At 39.6% G+C, this 21,551-nt stretch overlaps 1 long non-coding RNA gene across 2 annotated transcripts in view; it reads right to left on the reverse strand.

The window, feature by feature from the left end:
• LOC103095441 (uncharacterized) overlaps positions 1–21,551 on the reverse strand; it is a 183,408-nt gene that overhangs the window by 115,197 nt on the left and 46,660 nt on the right. The window contains exons 4-5 of one of the 2 annotated variants that reach the window (XR_008914645.1): positions 1,976–5,510; positions 1,108–1,209 (exon numbers count right to left, since the gene is read on the reverse strand). This is a non-coding gene — a long non-coding RNA (uncharacterized LOC103095441). Of the gene's footprint in view, positions 1–1,107; positions 5,511–21,551 lie in introns of both variants that reach the window. The other variant, XR_008914644.1, reaches the window with a different exon arrangement.

Here is a 21,551-nt window from a genome sequence, read left to right on the forward strand (position 1 = left end):
ATCAAATAAAAAGTCCTATCTAGTCCGGGGAAGGACTGATGGTTTTGAACGTGATCTCAGGACAGAAAAGTGGAGGACTGGTTTCTAGTTCTCTAGGTTAGGAGGATAGAGCTCCATCCATCACCTCTGTGAGATGCTAAATGTTTAAACAGCCGTCCCTTTGTCCTGTCTGCTAGGATCAATAAGTGGTACTTCTTTGGATTTGGGAATAGGGACTTCACTATTGCTTCTCCCTTGGTTTGATATGGATGGGAGGAGAGGAGTTGGAAGATCTCACCTCCATCCATCACTTGGTATCACCCACTCACATTTATCTGAGTGTCTCTGCTCACAGGGTTTCTCTCAAACATAGTGGCCAGGGGAATCCATGAGGTCACCTGTTTACAAGGAATTTAGTAAAATCATGTTTGATTTCAAAAGAATTCTGTATATGCAGCTATGGACCTGTTTGTAAGCATAGGGAAGTCTCTTCTCTTCTCAGCCTCATCTACTAACTGGTGGTTTCACTGTGTATTCCAGATTCCAGGGGTCTGTGACCTAACCCCAAGGCTGGGTCTCCCAGCCAACCAACCCAACATGCTAAGTGATGGATGTCCTGTAAAACACACATCAGCCCATTTTTCTTCTTTACTCACAACTACTCTAGTATAGAAACTCTTCTGTTTGGCTTCTTGAAGTTGATCCCAACAGAGCCCCAAAGTGTCTTTCATCCTTCAATAGCCTTTGCTATACAAGTACAGTCCCACCACCATGCCTAGAATACCTTACCTCCTCAGTTTTGTTCTGATTACATGCAAGGTCCTATGTAGGTACTGGTCACAGTGGGGTTAATCATGCCAGCCATCAAATAGCAGGTGCTATCTATGCTGGGGATGGACTGACCGATTTGGAAGTGGGCTCAGGACAGATAGATGGTTTCTAGTTCTCTAGGATAGGATGCTAGAGCTCCATCACCTCTGTGGGCTACTGATTCTTTGAGCAGCCATCCCTTTGACCTGTCTGCTAGGATCAATAAGTGGTACTTCTTTGGTTTGGGAAACAGGGACTTCCCTTTTTCTTCTCCCTCGGTTTGATATGGATTGGAGGAGAGGATTTGCAAGATCTCACCTCCATCAATCACCTTTAGAGTCCCCCACTGACTATCCTCTGAGTGCTGCTGCTCAATGGGTTACTCTCGAACACTGCGACCAGAGGGATTGATGAAGTCACCTGTCAATAAGGAATTTGAGTAGTCATGTTTGATTTCAAAAGGCTTCTGTGTACCCAGCCATGGACCTGTGTGTGAGCATAGGGAGGCCACTTCCCTTCCCAGCATTATCAACCAACTGAGGGTTTCACTGTGTGTTCCAGATTTCAGGGGTCTATGACCTCAGCACTAGAGCTGAGTCTCTCAGGCAACCAACTCAACATTCTGCGTGATGGATCTCCCTTAATGCCCATATCAGCCCATTTTACTTCCTTACTCACTACTCTCTAGGATAGATATTCTTCTGGTTCACTTTTAAAGCACCTCACAACGGGGTCCTAACTCATTTTTCAGCCTTCATTAACCATTGATTCCCACCACCATGCCTTGAATACGCTTCCTCCTCATTTTGGTTCTTACTGCATGTAAGGACCCTACTGGGGTCTGGTCTAAGTCCCAGCAGGGATAATTCTATCAACCATCAAATAACAAGTCCTTTCTAGTGCAGGGAAGGACTGACTGTTTTGGACGTGGGCTCAGGACAGAAAAGTGGAGGACTGGTTTCTAGTTCTCTAGGTTAGGAGACTGAAGCTCCATCAATCATCTCTGTGGGCTAATAAATGTTTGAACAGACATCCCTCTGGCCTGTCTGCTAGGATCAATAAGTGATACTTCTTTGGATTTGGGAACAGGGACTTCCCCATTGCTTCTCCCTTGGTTTGATATGGATAGGGGGAGAGGAGTTGGAAGATTTCACCTCCATCTGTCAACTTAGAGTCCCCCACTCACCTTTCCCTGAGTGTCACTGCTCGCTGGGTTTCTCTCAAACACAGTGACCAGGGGTATCGATGAGGTCACCTGTCTACAAGGAATTTGAGTAACGTCATATTTGATTTTAAAATGTTCTATATACCCAGCTATGGACCTGTGTGTGAGCATAGGGAACTCACTTCCCTTCTCAGCCTCATCTACCAACTGAGGGTTTCACTGTGTATTCCAGATTCCAAGGGTCTGTGACCTAAGCACTAGGGCTGGGTCTCCCAGGCAACCAACCCAACATGCTAAGTGATGCATTTCCCTTAAAGCGCACATCTACCCATTTTTCTACCTTAAAACTACTCTCTAGTATAGAAACTCTTCTCTTTGGCTTTTTGAAGTGAATCACAACAGAACCCCATGTGTCTTTCAGCCTTCAATACACTTTGCTACACAAGTACAGTCCCACCACCATGCCTAGAATGCCTTACCTCCTCAGGTTAGTTCTGATTACATTCAGGATCTTTTGTAGGTCCCAGTCCCAGCAGGGTTAACCTTATCAGCCATCAAATGGCAGGTTCTATCTAGTCTGGGGATGGTCTGACTGTTTTGGAAGTGGGCTCAGGATAGCTAAGTGTAGGACTGGTTTCTAGTTCTCTAGGTTAGGATGCTGGAGCTCCATCCATCACCTCTGTGGGCTGCTGATTCTTTGAGCAGCCATCCCTTTGGCCTATCTGCTGGGATCAATACCTGGTACTTCATTGGTTTTCGAAACAGGGACTTCTCTATTTCTTCTCACTAGGTTTGATATGGACGTGAGGACAGGAGTTGGAAAATCTCACCTTCATCCATCACCTTTGGAGTCCCCCACTAACTATCCTCTGAGTGCTGCTGCTCAATGGGTTTCCCTTGAACACTGTGACCAGGGGGATCCATGAGGTCACCTGTCAACAAGGAACTTGAGTAAGTAAAGTCATGTTTGATTTCAAAAGTCTTCTGTATAACCAGCCATGGACCTGTGTGTGAGCATAGGGAGGCCACTTCCCTTCTCAGCATCATCTACCAACTGAGGGTTTCACTGTATGTCCAGATTCAAACTCTTCTGTTTGGCTTTTTAAAGCTCCCCATAACGGGGTCCCAACTTATCTTTCAGCCTTCATTAGCCATTGCTACCCAAACCCAGTCCCACCACTATGCCTCAAATACTCTGCCTCCTAACTTTGGTTCTGACTACATGTAAGGATCCTATGGAGGTCTACGTCCCAACGTGGTTAATTCTGCCAGCCATCAAATAACAAGTCCCATCTACTCTGGGGAAGTACTCATGGACATGGGTTCAGGACAGATAAGTGCAGGACTTGTTTCTAGTTCTCTAGCTTAGGAGGCTGGAGATCCATCCATCCCCTCTTTGAGCTGGTGATTTTTTGAGCATCCATCCCTTTGGCCTGTCTGCTAGGATCAATAAGTGCTAATTTTTTGGATTTGGGAACAGGAACTTTCCTATTGCTTCTCCCTTTGTTTGATATGGATGGGAGGAGAGGAGTTGGAGATTTCACCTCAATCCATCACCTTGGAGCCACCACTCACCTTTCTCTGAGTGTCTCTACTTGCTGGGGTTCTCTAGAATACTGTGACCAGGGGGATCCATGAGGTCACCTGTCTACAAGGAATTTGAGTAAAGTCGTATTTGATTTCAAAAGAATTCTATATACCCAGCTATGGACCTGTGTGTGAGCATACGGAAGTCTCTTTCTCATCCTCATCTACCAACTGAGGGTTTCACTGTGTATTCCAGATTCCACGGTGTGTGACCTAACCCCAAGGCTGGGTCTCCCAGCTAACCAACCCAACATGCTAAGTACTGCATCTCTCTTTTTTTTTCTTGTTTTTTAAACCCTTACCTTCTGTCTTGGAGCCAATACGCAGTATTGGCTCCAAGGCAGAAGAGTGGTAAGGGCTAGGCAATGGGGGTCAAGTGACTTGCCCAGGGTCACACAGCTGGGAAGTGTCTGAGGCCAGATTTGAATCTAGGACCTCCCATCTCTAGGACTGGCTTTCAATCCACTGAGCTACCCAGCTGCCCCCTGCATCTCTCTTAAAGCACACATCAGCTCATTTATCTTCCTTTCTCACAATTACTCTCTAGTATAGAAACTCTTCTGTTTGGCTTTTTGAAGTGCATCACAATAGAGCCCCAACGTGTCTTTCATCCTTCAATAGCCTTTGCCACCCAAGTCCAGTCCTACCACCATGCCTAGAATACCATACCTCCTCAATTTAGTTCTGATTATTGCAAGATCCTAGGTAGGTACTGGTTCCAGTGAGGTTAATCTTGCCAGCCATCAAATAGCTGATTCTATCTAGTCTGGGGATGGACTGACTGTTTTGGACATGGGCTCAGGATAGCTAAGTGGAGGACTGGTTTCTAGTTCTCTAGGTTAGGATGCTGGAGCTCCATCCATCACCTCTGTGGGCTGCTGATTCTTTGAGCAGCCATCCCTTTGGCCTGTCTGTTAGGATCAATAACTGGTAATTCTTTGATTTTGGAAACAGGGACTTCCCTATTTCTTTTCACTAGTTTTGATAATGATTGGAGGAGAGGAGTTAGAAAATCTCACCTCCATCCATTACCTTTGGTGTCTCCCACTAACTATCCTCAGCGTGCTGCTGCTCACTGGGTTTCCCTCAAAGACTGTGACCAGGGGGATCCATGAGGTCACCTGTCAACAAGGAACTTGAGTAAAGTCATGTTTGATTTAAAATGTCTTCTGTATACCCAGCCATGGACCTGTGTGTGAGCACAGGGAAGCCACATCCCCTAGAAACCACAACTACCAACTGAAGGTTTCACTGTGTGTTCCTGATTCCAAGGGTCTGTGATCTGTGCACTAGGGCTGGGTCTCCCAGGCAACCAGCCCAACATTGTAAGTGATGGATCTCCATTAAAGTGCCCATCTGCCCATTTTATTTCTTTACTCACAATTACTCTCTAGTACAGAAACTCTTCCATTTGGCTTTTTAAAGCACCTCAGAATGGGGCCCCAACTTATCTTTCAGCCTTCATTAGCCATTGCTACCTAACCCATTCCCACCACTATGCCTCGAATACTCTGCCTCCTCCCTTTGGTTCTGACTGCATGTAAGAACCTTATGGAGGTCTACGTCCGAACAGGATTAATTCTGCCAGCCATCAAATAACAAGTCCTATCTAGTATGGGGAAAGACTGACTATTTTGGACATGGACTCAGGACAGACAAGTGCAGGACTGGTTTCTAGTTCTCTTGGTTAGGATACTGGAGCTCCATCCTTCACCTCTGTGGGCTGCTGATTGTTTAAGCAGCTATCCCTTTGTCCTGTCTGGTAGGATCAATAAGTGGTACTTCTTTGGATTTGCGAACAGGGACTTCTGTATTTCTTTTCCCTCATTTTGATATGGACAGGATGAGAGAAGTTGGAAGATCTCAAATCCATCCATCACCTTTGGAGTCCCCCACTCACCTTCATCTGTTTGCCACTGTTCCCTGGGATTCTGTCGAACACTGTGACCAGGGGGACCCATGAGGTCACCTGTCAACAAGGAACTTGATTAAAGTCATGTTTGATTTAAAATGTCTTCTGTATACCCAGCCATGGACCTGTATGTGAGCACGGGGAAGCCACATCCCCTAGAAACCACATCTACCAACTGAAGGTTTCACTGTGTGTTCCAGATTCCAAGGGTCTGTGACCTCAGCACCTGGGCTGGGTGTCCCAGGTAACCAGCCCAACATTCTAAGTGATGGATCTCCCTTAAATCGCACATCTGCACATTTTACTTCCTTACTCACAAGAACTGTCCTAGGATAGAAACTCTTCTGTTTGGATTTTAAAGCACCTCACAACGTGGTCCCAAACTGTCTTTCAGCCTTCATTAGCCATTGCTACCCACCACCGTGCCCTGAATATGCTGCCTCCTCACTTTGGTTCTGACCCTATGTAGGTCTATGTCCCAGCAGGGTTAATCCTTCCAGCCATCAAATAACAAGTCCCAAATCGTCTGTGTAAGGACTGACTGTTTTCGATGTGGACTCAGGACAGATAAGTGGAGGACTGGTTTTAGTTCTCCAGGTTTGGATGCTGGAGCTCCATCCATCACCTCTTTGGGCTGCTGATTGATTGAGCAGCCATCCGTTTGGCCTGTCTGCTAGTATCAATAAGTGGCACTTCTTTGGACTTCCCTATTTCTTCCCCCTCGGTTTGATATGGATGGGAGGAGAGGAGTGGCAATATCTTACCTCCATCCATCACCTTTGGTGTCCCCCACTCACCTTTCTCTCAGTACTGCGGCTCGCTGGGGTTCCCTCAAATACTGTGACCAGGGACATCCATGAGATCACCGGTCAACAAGGAATTTGAGTAGTCATGTTTGATTTCAAATGTCTTCTGTATGCCCTGCCATGGACCTGTTTGTGAGCATGGGGAAGCCACTTCCTCTCTGAGGGTCATCTACCAACTGAAGGTTTCCCTCTGTCTTCCAGATTCTAAGTGTCTGTGACCTCAGAACCTGGGCTCGGTCTCCCAGGCAACCAGCCCAACATTCTAAGTGATGGATCTCCCTTAAAGTGCACATCTGCCCATTTTATTTCCTTACTCACAACTACTGTCCTAAGATAGAAACTCTTCTGTTTGGCTTTTAAAGCCCCTCACAACGGGGTCCCAACTTATCGTTCAGCATTCATTAGCCATTGCTACCCACCACCATGTTTAGTATACTCTGCCTCTTCACCGTTGTTCTGATTGCAGGTTAGGTCCTATTAATCTTGCCAGCCATCAAATAATAAGTCCTATCTAGACTGGGGAAGGACTGACTGTTTTTGACATGGTCTCAGGACAGATAAGTGGAGTACTGGTTTCTAGTTCTCTTATTTAGGAGGCTAGACCTCCTCTGTGGGCAGCTGATTGAGCAATAATCCCTATGGCCTGTCTGCTAGGATCAATAAGTTGTGGGTTTTTGGATTTGGGAACATTCCTACGGAGGTAGCTCTTAGTATTTTCCCAGGTAAATGAGAACTTCAGTCCTTTAGAAATCCATGAGATTTATGTCCAAGTGTCCCAGACAAGCTTGGTTTCTTCTTTGGTTCGTAATGTGTTTGTCATTATAATATGTTAAAAAAAAAAGAAGAGAAAAAAATGGTGGCTGTTGGAGACCTTGAGCTCTCTCAAGAATATTTTTGTATAGTACCAATTCTGTGTTACTAATTTAGCTGAGTTCCCTATGCCTCATGGAAAAGGTTAGAGTAGGGTTGAGCAGAAGATATGGTTTCAATATGGAGGCTTGCCTATTCTCCAAGTTTGAGAAAATGCTCTACTTGTAAAGGCAAGGAGATTCTTGCTATCCTTTTGTCATTTGTCTGAGGGCTGTATTTTCATTTGTTTAAACAAAACGAATTAAAAATTTACCTTTCCAAACAAAACATAGGTTTTTCAGTTAATTTTGAATTGTCATGGTCAACTTCAGGATTGGTATTTTCTCAGTTTTCCAAAAGAAATGACAAATAAATGGATATTCTAATAGCACTTCATTCATTTTCCTATTTGATCCCTTTTATTCTTTCAAGTATTGCATGAGGTAGCTGATTTTAGGATTTCCATTTTATAGATGAGGCTCAGTGACTTGCAAAGTGTTTGACAGCTCGTAACTGTAAGAGGTGTGATTCCAACCCAGACCTCCCAGACTCTTACATCCTCTACATGCTGCTACACACAGATTCTTCTACCAACAGACAAAGACAGAATTGCACACAAGGGAATAATAATAATAATTTCAAAAATAAATTCATTCTGCCAAACAAAGGTTGAAAGACAGAGGGGTGCTGTCGGGGGAAAGGCAGTGTTCATTTTCTACCTGTTGGAGAGCATGTGAGTTATTAGTCTGTCCTGACAAGAAGCAAGCTTTTCTGTCCCTGACAGAGTTGATAAATGTGGCCAATGCTAGCCTTACATTTTAAAATCAATACAGAACATTTTTCAGAACAACCTGAACCCACCCAGCATATTAAACACAGTCAGCTAACAACCAAGGAAGAAACTAATTGTTTAAATGGATTCAAGGGGAGAAGCAAAATTTACAGGCAGGAAAGGTGGAGAGAAGAAATGAGAACAAAAGAGGAGGGAGTGAAAAGCCCTTAGTTTTAGAAAGAAGTGTCAGCTGTATTTGGTGCAACGAAACTTCTTTTCCTTTCAGTGAAGATGTAGTCGTTGGCAGTGAAAGCCAATTTTTGTTAGGATGGGATTCAAGGTCCTGCAATGGAAATGGAAGTCCCTCCCCCTCCCTTCAAACACCATGGGCCTTTAGGGGAAATTGATCTGGCTTACCAAGGAGCAGACAGGTAGTTCCTAATCTGTAGTTGGATTTTGAGGTCAGAGGTGATAATTACCGGATGGCTAATCTGAACTGGACACTCCAGTATCTGTTGGCTACTTTAATGTTGTGGATTTTTTAGGGTTTATGACCTCACCTTTCCTTTTAGGTTACCTAGGATATGAGTTCACAGTAGCAAGGTCCATCTAGCTTTCCAAGTTTTCAGAAGTCAAGGCAAATTCTGAAAGTTTGGGTGAAAAGAGCAAACTGAAAGGTGGTCTAGCCATCCTAGGTGAATCATGTAGTCCGTTTTAGAAAGAAAGATGAGCAGATAACATACAAGTGCTATCCTTGGAAGCAGGATGTGAAAGGTTCAATTCCTGTGTGTAAGGGGGAAAGGGGATTAAATTTAAAGGGTTGGACTGGATTATTTAAGAGTGTGGTCACCAGGAATTTAATTTATTCTGAAGAAATTTATTTATAATTTCTTTACAAAATGTAGAAAGAGTGAAGTAAGAAAATCAGAGAGAGGATAAGGTAAGATATCTAGCTAAAAACTTAAATTACTTAAAGTAATTTACTCTGGCCCCTGGCTCCACCTGGGCTGAGAGAGTTAATTTCAGCTGGTCTCAGCAATGCCAAGGACCTGGGGGAAACTCTTGCAAGATGTAAGTATCTCCTGAGTCTAGTTTCTTCAGAAAATCCAGCAGTTAAGTCAGCTTTTCAATCCCAGGTGTCTGTTCAAAGGAAGGGATTTTAGAACAGCCTCACCAGGAACAGGGTCTTGTGTCCAGCCTCCACTCCAAAGAATGAAGAATTGTCTCCAGTCTCCATTTCCAAAGAATGAAAACTGCCAGTAGAACCCACTCAGGAAGTTGTCACTCCTTTTTAAAGACACTTTCTCTTGCATTACTTCCTATGCCTTCCCTAATTCTATGTCTACCAATCACAGTTGAAATGCTGCTTTAAGACTGCCCAGGAAGCAGTCGATTCTGATTTGTCACCCAAAATTGCACACCTTGGTCATAGACCTCCCACGTAATGATTAAGTGGGATGTTTACACTTTTGGTGATTAGATGGAAAAATGGGCAGATCTCAATACTCAACTTTTAAGTAGGATGTTTACACTTTTGGTGGTAAAAATCTAAAAAATAGGCAGGGGTTACAATTTAAACTTCACAATCAGGGGAGAGTTAAATTTAATCTTCACATTTGACTAGGATAGACTGGATGCTACTTTTAATCCCCATATTGATGAAATCACAAACAGATCAAATAGAAATGAGTCAGCCTTTCAAAGGTGGCAATGTAAGGAGCTGCTTGGTAATGAGGTTTACAGGCATGGAATTAGATCATATAAAAATAAATAGTGGCAAAGCACTTTACAGATAGGTCATGTGATCCTCAGAAGAACCATGAAAGATAGGTGCTATTATTATACCCTTTTTACAGAGGAAGAAATTGGCATATACATAGCTAGCAAGTGTCTGACTATGGATTGAAACTCAGGTGTTCCTGACTCTAGGTCTTGTGCTATTAAGTGTGCTACCTAAATCATTTCTGTAGTCTTGATGATGCGACAGAGAGAAAATGTACCAGAAGTAAGGAAAATTTCCCCCCAAGTTTGCCTCTCACTGTGTATACTCGAACACATTGCTTCACCTGCCTTGCCCTCAGTTTCTTTATTGTTGATATGTCAAAGGGTAAGCCACTAGCATTATCACTTTTGTCTCTCCTCTTCCCTCTTCAGGGGCATTGCCTTCTCGTCTTATAAAATGAAGAGCTTGGACAATATGTCATATGTAGTCGTTTTTAATTCTGTGGATTGGCACTTATGTCCTAGGGCTGGCAAACTGCCATAGCTTGCTCCCTGAAATGATGTGTTTTAAAGCCAGTGACTGCAAAAGTGTAAAAAAAAATCTATCTTCTCTGGTACTTCTACCCCAATCTTTGATTAATTCAGCTTGCATAATACATACCTCTTTGTCAAGATATCTTGTAGCTATCCAGTGAGAAGGTTGGGCAGTGTAGTGGATACTGACAATCTCGGTTTGAACACTGCCTCACATAATTAGTCACTTGTATCTTTCTGAGTGATGAACTTCTTTGGATTTCAGATAGAGTGAATGGCCTGAGAGGCAGAGACATTAAATAATATTGCCTCCCAAAGCAGATTAATAGATAATTAGAAAATATTTAAGTAAGCAAAAGACAATAAACATACCTACTGTTAATATGTGTTTTTTTTTAATTACAGTTTCTGTCTTAGTATTAATTCTAAGCAGAAGAATTTTAGGGGCTAGGCAGTTGGGTTAATTGACCTGACTAGGAAACTAGTCCTTCCTAGTACAGCTAGGAAGTATAGAAGGCCACATTTGAACCCAGGTTCTCCTGACTCCAGGCATGGTGCTGTACCCATTATGCTAACTAGCTGTTCTTAATATATGGTATTCTAAGTCAACATACAAGCAGCAGGGATCCTTATTTATATAGTTTTATAAAATTTTTTTATATATGGTTCCTGGTTCTATGTGAGTTTGAGTCTAATGCTCTGTGGAATCCTTTGTCCTAGAGGGGATACTGTGAGCTCCCACTGAAGTAGGTCATCAGAAGCATATGTATTATTCTCTCCTCCTTATCTGTCTACCTTCTCCTTGCTTGTCTCTTCTCTATCTCAGCCTCTACTCTCTCCTCTTTATCTGACTCTGATCTCCTGACTCATCTCTTCTCTATCTCCTTTCTCCTTTCTGTGCCACCACACTCTCCATTTATCTTGGTCTTTCCCTTCTTTCTCATCTCTCTCCTCTGTCTCCACTCTCTCATCTTTATCTCTCCCTTCTCTATCTCCTTTATCCATTCTTTCTCTCTTCTTTGTCTGTCTCTCTGATCTTTGTTTCCTTCATTCTCTTTCCTCTTTTTTGTCTTTATTCCTCTATCTTGCATTTTGTCTTCTTTTTTCCTGTCCTCTCTTTTCCTTCTTCTATTTTCCTTCTCCTCTCCTTATCTCTTTTCTTTCTATATGTTGTCTGTCTCTCCTTTTTCCTCTTATATCCATCCTTTTTCCTCCTCCTCTCTTTCTCTCTCCTTTCTGCTCTTTCCTCTTTCCTCTATTTCACTCAGTCTATCCTTTTTACTCATTTTGTCCCCTTTCTTCTCTCTTACCTCTCCTTTCCCATCTTTTTTTCTCACACCTCTACTCTTTCCTCAGTCTCTACTTTCTCCTCTGCCTCTCCTTTTTCTACCTTCTCTATCACTCTTTACTCATTTTCTCTGGGACTCTCCTTTCTCCTCTTCCCCCTTCTTTCTTCTTTGTTTCTTCATTGTCTTCTCCCTGTCTCTCATTTCTCTTTTTTTTCCTCTCCTCTCCTCTCTGTTTTTCTGTCTGTTTTTTCTAAAACCCTTACCTTCTGGAAAAGAGCAGTAAGAGCTAGGCAATGGGAATTGTGATTATTTCAGGGTCACAGAATTAGGAAGTGTTTGAAGTCACATTTGAACCTAGGTCCTCCCATTTCCTGGCCCAGCTGGTTATTCACTGGGTTACTTAGCTACTCCATCTCCAACCTTTTTTTTAACCTAATGATGTGGGAAACCTGCTTTTAATAGTTGGTAATTTTCCCCTTTTAAATCCCTCAATTTTTTTCAGACTTATTTTATATGTAATGCAGAAGAGTGGTAAGGGCTAGGCAATGAGGATTAAGTAATTTGCCCAAGGTCACATAGCTAGGAAGTTTCAGATGCTAGATTTGGACACAGGACCTTCTGTCTCTAGAGATGTGGCTCTCAATCCACTGAGTCACCTAGCTGGCCCTCAAGAATAATTATTTTACCCAGTCTTGCCCACATATACTCGATTAAAGTTACCTTCCATCCATATAGCTTGCATGTACAGTCAAGTTCTGTTTTTAAAATGTGAATTTATTCCAATGTAAATGATGTATTAAGGAATGATTTGAGCATAATGCAAATTTGGTGTTGGCTTATGTGCAAGAAATATGAACTTGAACAGCCTTCAAGAGACAGTAGATGATAGGACCTGGAATGCTATGGTCCATGAGGTCATGAAGAATCAGATGCGGAACAACTGAACATATGTGCAGTTTCATCCATGAGAAACAGCAAGAGAACATGGAGAATTACACTTAAATAATTCACAAGCAAAATTCATATCTTCTTTTTTATTTGAAAATTTTAATATAATTAATTGATTTAGAATATTTTTCTATGGTTATATGATTCATGTTATTTCCCTCCCCTTCACATACCCCAGTCCTGTAGTCAATGAGCAGTTCAAATAGGTTTTTCATGTGTCATTGATCAAGACCCATTTCCATATTATTGATATTTGCATTAGAATGATCATTTAGAGTGTTTATCCCCGAACCTATCCCCCTCAACTCATGTGATCAAGCTCAAGCAATTGTTTTTCTTCTGAGTTTCTACTCTCACAGTTCTTTCTCTGAATGTGGATAGTGTTCTTTCTCATAAGCCCCTCAGAATTTACCTGGATCATTTCATTGCTGCTAGTAGAGAAGTCGATTACATTCAATTGAACCACAGTATTTAAGTCTCTCTGTATAAGGTTGTCCTAGTTCTGCTCCTTTGACTCTGCATCAATTCCTGGAGGTCATGCCAGTTCACATGGAATTCCTTCAGTTTATTATTCCTTTTAGCACAATAGCATTCCATCACCAACAGATACCACAATTTGTTCAGCCATTAACCAAGTAAAGAGCATCCCCTCATTTTCTAATTTTTTGCTACCACAAAGACAAATATTTTTGTACAAGTCTTTTTCTTTACGATATCTTTGGAGTATAAACCCAGTAATGGTATGGCCAGATCAAAGGGTAGTCACGTTTTTAGTGCCTTTTGGTCATAGTTCCAAATTCCCTTCCAGAATGGTTGGATCAATTCATAACTCCACCAGCATTGAATTAATGTCCCTATTGTGCCACATTCCCTCCAACATTTATTACTTTCCTTTGCTGTCATGTTAGACAATCTACTAGGTGTCAGGTGGTACTTCAGAGTTGTTTTGATTTGCATTTCTGTAATTATAAGAGATTTAGAACATTTTTTCATGTGTTTATTGATAGTTTTGATTTCTTCATCTGAAAATTGCCTATTCATGTTCCTTATTTATTAATTGGGGAATGGCTTGTTTTTTTGTACAATTGATTTAGCTCTTTATAAATTTGAATGATTAGACTTTTGTCGAGGTTTTTTCCCAATTTGTTGCTTCACTTCTAATTTTGATTACATTGGTTTTGTCTGTACAAAACCTTTTTAATATAATCAAAATTATTTTACATTTTGTAATTTTTTTCTAACTCTTGCTTGGTATTAAAATATTTCCTTTAACAAAGATCTGAGAAGTATACTATTCTGTGTTCACCTAGTTTCTTTATGCTCAAGTTATTCACCCATTTTGAGTTTATCTTGGTGTAGGTTATGAGATGTTGATCTAAACTTTCTCATACTGTTTTCCAGTATCCCTAGCAGTTTTTTTAAACAAATAATGGATTTTAGTCCCAAAAGATGGGATCTTTGGATTTATTACACAGTCTTGTTGAAGTCATTTGCCCCAAGTGTATTCCACTGATCCTCCCTTCTGTCTATTAACCAGGACAACATTGTTTTGATGACCACTGCTTTAAAATATTGCAGTTTACTACTAGTCCCCCCTTTACATTTTTTTCATCATTTACCTTGATATTCTTGATCTTTTGTTAGTTTTTTCTAATGCAGTAAAAAAATTTCTTGGTAGTTTGATAGGAATAGCACTAAATAAATAAATTAGTTTGGGTAGGATTGTCACTTTTATTATGTTAGCTTGTCCTACCCATGAGCAACTGTTTTTCCAATTGTTTAGATCTAATTTTAATTGTGTGGAAACTGTTTTGTAGTTGTGCTTATATAATTTTTGTGTTTGTCTAAGCAGTTAGGTTCCTAAGTATTTTATATCTTCTAGTGTGATTTTCAATTGAATTTCTCTTTCTAACTCTTGCTACCAGGTGTGACAAGGAAATCACTTTAAAAGACTGATATATATTAATTTAATTATATATTAATAATATATTAATATTAATTATGTGTACCTTCAGTACAAAAAATGAGAAAAAAAATCAAATATCCTAATCAAAAAATAAAAGAAAAGAAATAAGAAAAAATAAGAAAAAAATCAGTAATTCAATATATTCTTGAGAAAAAGACAGCATCCATTTGTCTATGGATTATTATCTCCAATTCATATGATAAGATAGAGTCACAATTCATATGATAGGATAGTCAATCAGTCTCAGCAGAAGATGCTTTCTTCACATGTGAGCAGTGAATCCAAGAGTCTCTTTCTCCAATCTTTATAGATGTTGGAGTAGTTAATAATATTTGGAATGGTCCTTCCCATGAAGGTTGAGTTGCTCCAGTTCGCTTGAAATTCTTGATATAAACTTTATCCCCTGGGTTCAGGTCATGAAGAGAAAAGTCTAATGGTCCAGCTTGTACTGCAGCTCCTGTATATAGGAAGCAATAGTAATATCTCCCCACTAATAGCGATGTATAAGCCGGGGAGAAAGGCTTAGCCTGTATAGGTGGATGTCCAAAAAGCATCTCAAATGGTGAAATATGTAAGTCTCCTCTAGGCCTGCTTCTAAGATAAAATAGGGCCAGAGGGAGAATTTCAGGCCATTTTAAATGGGTCTCAGTGCATAATTTGCCAATCATAGTCTTAAGTTCTTTATTCATCCTCTCCACTTGGCCTGAGCTCTGGGGGTGATATGGAACATGGAATTTTGGAGTTATCCCCAAGCAAGAATATATTTGGTTTAAGACAGAATCGGTAAAATGACTCCCTCTATCGGAGTCAATACGTGCTGGCAGGCCAAAACGAGGAATAATTTCTTTTAAAAGTATCTTTGCAACAAAATCTGCTGTGGCTCGGGTCGTAGGAAATGCTTCTGGCCATCTGGTTAGTTGATCTACAATTACTAGACAAAATTTATAACGTCCAGCCTTTGGCATCGTTATGAAATCTATCTGTAGATGTTCAAAAGGTGTGTAAGCCAGAGGACGTCCCCCAAAGGCTTTTCCACGATATGCATGTTGGTTATATGCCTGACAGATAGGTCAGGCTGAACATACTTTAGAGGCTATAGTAGTTATACCAGGGGCTATCCATACTCTCTTGACAGAGTCCACGATGCCCTGGGTGCCAAAATGACCATTTTTATGAATAGATTGGCAAATTTGGTTATAGAAACTTCTTGGGAGCAGGGGTTTTCCTTCAGATGACACCCATACTCCATTAATTTGTTTTGCTTTAAATTTTTGTTTCCATTTTTCCACTTCCTTTTCATTATAGGAGAGTGATAAATTTAAATTATCAGTGGTTGTTAATGTTAAAATTAATCCAGGTCCTTCTATGGCTGCTAGTTCTACTGCTGCTAGATCTACCTCTGAGAGCAGCTACACCTGAAAACCCAGCAGGCTAAAGAGCGCAGACCATGGGCGCTCGAGGTAAAATAGCACAGAGAAGGGCAGCAAACAGCAGAAGCTGCAAAGATTCAAGATTGTTATGAAGATTATTTCCCAATTTGTTGCCTCCCTTTTAATTTTAGTTACATTGGTTTTGTTTGTACAAAAACTTTTTGATGTCAAAATTATTTATTTTACATTTTGTTACTTTTTCTAAGTCTTGCTTGGTTTTAAAATCTTTTCTTTCCCAAAGGTATGACATGTATACTATTCTGTGTTCACATAATTTCCTTATAGTTTCCTGTTTTATATTCAAGTCATTCACCCATTCTGGGTTTATCTTGGTGTAGGGTGTGAGGTGTTGATCCAAACCTAATCTCTCCCACGCTGTCTTCCAATTTTCCCAGCAGTTTTTATTAAATAGTGGGTTTTTGTCCCTAAATCTTTGGGCTTATCATAGACTATCTTGCTGAGGTCACTTACCCCAAGTCTATTCCACTGATCCTCCTTTCTGTCTCTTAGCCAGTACCAATTTGTTTTGATGACCACTGCTTTATAGTATAGTTTAAGATCTGGTACTGCAAGGCCACTTTCCTTCACATTTTATTTTTCATGATTTCCCTGGATATCCTTGATCTTTTGTTCCTCCAAATGAACTTTGTTATGGTTTTTCTAATTCAGTTTTTGGTAGTTTGATTGGTATAGCACTAAATAAGTAAATAATTTTGGGTAGGATGGTCATTTTTATTATGTTTGCTCATCCTACCCATGAGCAGTTAATGTTTTTCTAATTGTCTAGATCTAGTTTTAATTGTGTGGAGAGTGTTTTGTAGTTGTGTTCATATAGTTCCTGTGTTTGTATCGGCAAATAATTCCTAAGTATTTTATATTGTCTAGAGTGATTTAAAATGGAGTTTCTCTTTCTAATTCTTGCAGCCGAAATGGGTTGGAGATATATACAAAAACTGATGATTTATGTGGGGTTATTTTGTATCCTGCAACTTTGCTAAAGTTGTTGATTATTTCAACTAGCTTTTTGGTTGATTCTCTAGGATTCTTTAAGTAAACCATCATATCATCTGCAAAGAGTGATAGCTTGGTCTCCTCATTGCCTATTTTAATACCTTCAATTTCTTTATCTCCTCTAATTGCTACAGCTAGTGTTTTTAGTACAATGTTAAATAATAGAGGTGATAATGGGCATCCTTGTTTCACTCCTGATCTTATTGGGAAGGCTTCTAGTTATCCCCATTGCAGATGATGTTGGCTGATGGTTTTAGATAAATACTGTTTATTATTCTTAGGAAAGGCCCTTCTATTCCTATGCTTTCTAGTGTTTACAATAGGAATGAGTGTTGTATTTTGTAAAAGGCTTTTTCTGCATCTATTGAGATAATCATGTGATTTTTGTTGGTTTGCGTGTTGATATGGTCAATTATGTGGATGGTTTTCCTAATATTGAACCATCCTTGCATTCCTGATATAAATCCCACCTGATCATAGTGAATAACCCTCATGATGACTTGCTGGAATCTTTTTGCTAGTATCCTATTTAAGATTTTTGCATCTATATTCATTAAGGAGATTGAATTATAGTTTTATTTCTCTGTTTTGACCTGCCTGGCTTTGGAATCAGTACCATATTTGTGTCATAAAATGAATTTGGTAGAACTCCTTCTTTGCTTATGTCAAATAGTTTGTATAGTATTGGGATTAGCTGTTCTTTGAATGTTTGATAGAATTCATTTGTGTATCCATCAGGCCCTGGGGATTTTTTCTTAGGGAGTTCTTTGAGATCTTGTTCAATTTCTTTTTTGATATACGATCATTTAAGAATTCTATTTCTTCTTCTGTTAATCTAGGCAATTTATATTTTTGTAAATATTCATCCATATCACCTAGATTGTCATATTTATTGCCGTATAATTGGGCATAATTTTAAATGATTGCCTTAATTTCCTCTTCATTAGAAGTGAGGTCTCCCTTTTCATCTATGATACTGTTAATTTGGTTTTCTTATTTCCTTTTTTATTAGATTGACCAGTACTTTGTCCATTTTGTTTGTTTTTTCAAAATAACAGCATCTAGTCTTATTTATTAGTTCAATAGTTCTTTCACTTTTGATTTTATTAATTTCTTCCTTAATTTTTAGGATTGCTAATTTAGTTTTCTTCTGGCCATTTTAAATTTGTTTTGCTTTCAAGTTTTTTTTTTATTTTCATACTCAATTCATTGACCTCTGCCCTCCCTAAATTGTTAATATAGTAATTCAAGGATATAAATTTTCCCAAGTACTGCTTTTGCTGCATCCCATACATTTTGAAAGGATGTCTCATCATTGTCATTTTCTTCAGTGAAATTATTGTTTCTATTATTTGTTCTCTAACCAATTTTGGAGAATCATATTATTTAATTTCCAATTAATTTTTGATTTTGCTCTCCATGTACCCTTACTGATCATTATTTTTATTGCTTTATGATCTGAAAAGTTTGCATTTGTTTGCCATGTTTTTATGCCCTAATACATAGTCAATCTTTGTGAATGTACCATGTTCTGCTGAAAAGAAGGTGCATTCCTTTTTTCCCCTATTTATTTTTCTCCATATATCTATCAACTCTAATTTTTAAAAGATTTCATTCACATCTTTTACCTCTTTCTTATTGATTTTTTTATTTGCTTTATCTAAATTTGATAGTGGTTGGTTCAGGTCTCCCACTAGTATCGTTTTATTATCTATTTCCTCCTTCAATTCTCCTAGTTTCTCCTTTAGAAATTTACATGCTATATACCATTTGGTGCATACATGTTGATTGGTGATATTTCCTCATTGTCTTTGCTCCCTTTTAATCAGATCTATTTTTACTTTGGCTTTGTCAGATATCATGATTGCAACTCGTGCCTTTTTTTGTCAGTTGAAACCCAATAGGTTTTGCTACAACCTTGTGAGTATTTACCCACCTCAGGTGTGTTTTTTATAGACAACATATGGTAGTATTTTGGATTCTAATCCACTCTCCTATTTGTTTTCGTTTTATGGGTGAGTTCATCCCATTCATGTTCAAAGTTATGATTGTCACTTGTGTATTCCCCAGCATTTTGATATCCTCTCCTACTTCTGTCCTTTCTACTTTTTCTATATCCTTTTAAACCAGTGGTTTACTTCTAATCAATCCCCCTAATCCCCTCTCTTTTTGTCCCCTTCTTGTTTTTTTAGAGTCTGTTAAGTTCCCTCCCCCCTTAGTTTTCCCTTCTCACTTTCCATGTAGGATAAGATAGAAGTCAAGACCCTGATGGATCTAGATGCTCTTCCCTCTCAGAATTGATTTCACTAAGAGTAAGATTTAAGTGTTACCTATTAGCACTCTCTTCCTCTCCTTCTTATAAGAATATTCTTTCCCTCCCCATGAGTATCTTTGTGTTATAAAGATTATCCTATTTATTTTATTCCTTCAAGTATCTCTTGGTGCCATCTTCGATTTCCCCGCTCCCTTTCTCTTTTTTTTTGTATATCATCTAATAGCAATTATTACCCCAATCTCTTCCTGTGAATGATTCTTCTAATTACTATAATAGTGAATATAATTTTTTCAATTTTATTTTTTTCTAGTTCACATATACTTTATTTTATTTTTTAGATACAATAATCACTTTATTTCCCTCCCTCCACTCCGCCTACCCTTCCCGTAGCTGACGCACAATTTCATTGGGTATTACTTGTGTTCTTGATCAGAACCTATTTCCGTGTTGTTGTTTGCACTAGAATGTTCATTTAGAGTCTGCATCTTCAACCCATGTATTCGACTCAGTTGTTTTTCTTCGGTGTTTTTACTTCCACAGTTTCTTCTGAATGTGGATAGTGGTTTTTCTAGTAGATTCCTCCAAGTTGTTCAGGATCACTGCATTGCCACTAATGGAGAAGACCATTACATTCAATTATACCACAGTGTATCAGTCTCTGTGTACAGTATTCTCCTGGTTCTGCATCCATTCCTGGAGGTTGTTCCAGTCTGCATGGAATTCCTCCACTTTATTATTCCTTTTAGCACAATAGTATTCCATCACCAACATATATATACCACAATTTGTTCAGCCACCACAAAGAGCGCAGCTATGAATATCTTTGTACCTGTCTTTTAGCACCCTTTGGGCATAGTTCTAAATTGCACTCCAGAATTGTTGGATCAATTCACAACTACACCAGCAATGCATTAATGTCCCCACTTTGCCACAACCCCTCCAGCATTCATTATTTTACTTTGCTGTCATGGTAGCCAATCTGCTAGGTGTGAGATGATGCCTCAGAGTTGTTTTAATTTGCATTTCTCTCATTATAAAATATTTTTTTGTTTTTAAACATTTTCTTTTCCGCCACCCCTCCCCTAGCTGATGCGCGATTCCACTCTGTACCACATGTGTCCTTGCTCCAAAACCATTTCCTTGTTGTTGGTATTTGCATTAGGGTGCTCATTTAGCATCTCTCCTCAATCTTAGCCCCTCCACCCCTGTAGTCAAGCAGTTGCCTTTCCTCAGTGTTTTTACTCCCACAGTTTGTCCTCTGCTTGAGGATAGTGTTTTTTCTCCCAGATCCCTGCAGATTTTTCAGGGACATTGTATTGACCCTAATGGAGAAGTCCATTACGTTTGATTGTACCACAGTGTATCAGTCGCTGTGTACAATGTTCTCCTGATTCTGCGCCTTTCACTCTGCATCACTTCCTGGAGGTTGTTCCAATCCCAATGGAATTCCTCCACTTTGTTATTCCTTTGAGCACAGTAGTATTCCAACAGATACCACAATTTGTTCAGCCATTCCCCAATTGAAGGGCATCCCCTCATTTTCCAATTTTTTGCCACCACAAAGAGCTCAGCTATGAATATTCTTGTACAAGTCTTTTCCCTTATTATCTCTTTGGGGTACAAACCCAGCAGTGCTATGGCTGGATCAAAGGGCAGACAGTCTTTTAGCGCCCTTTGGACATTGTTCCAAATTGCCCTCCAGAATGTTTGGATCAATTCACAACTCCACCAGATATGAATTAGTGTTCCCACTTTAATGCATCCACTCCAGCATTCATTACTTTCCTTTGCTGTCATTTTGGCCAATCTGTTAGGTGTGAGGTGATACCTCAGAGTTGTTTTGATTTGCATCTCTCTGATTATAAGAGTTTTAGAGCACTTTTTCATGTGCTTATTAACTGAAAACTGCCTATTCATGTCCCTTGCCCATTTTTCAATTGGAGAATGGCTTGATTTTTTGTACAATTGGTTTAATTATTTATTAATTTGAGTAATTAGACCTTTGTCAGAGGTTTTTGTTTTGAAGATTGTTTCCCAATTTGTTACTTTCCTTCTAATTTCGCTTACATTGGATTTGTTTGTACAAAAACTTTTTAATTTGATGTAATCAAAATAATTCATTTTATATTTTGTGACTTTTTCTAAGTCTTGCTTGGTTTTAAAATCGTTCCTTTCCCAAAGGTATGACATGTATACTATTCTGTGTTCACATAATTTTCTTATAGTTTCCTTCTTTATATTCAAGTCATTCACCCATTCTGGGTTTATCTTGGTGTAGGGTGTGAGGTGTTGATCCAAACCTAATCTCTCCCACACTGTCTTCCAATTTTCCCAGCAGTTTTTATTAAATAGTGGGTTTTTGTCCCCAAATCTTTGGGCTTATCATAGACTATCTTGCTGAGGTCACTTACCCCAAGTCTATTCCACTGATCCTCCTTTCTGACTCTTAGCCAGTGCCATATTGCTTTGATGACCACTGCTTTATAGTATAGTTTG

Source organism: Monodelphis domestica, chromosome X (genome assembly GCF_027887165.1).
Source record: "Monodelphis domestica isolate mMonDom1 chromosome X, mMonDom1.pri, whole genome shotgun sequence".
Taxonomy (NCBI): Eukaryota; Metazoa; Chordata; class Mammalia; order Didelphimorphia; family Didelphidae; genus Monodelphis; species Monodelphis domestica.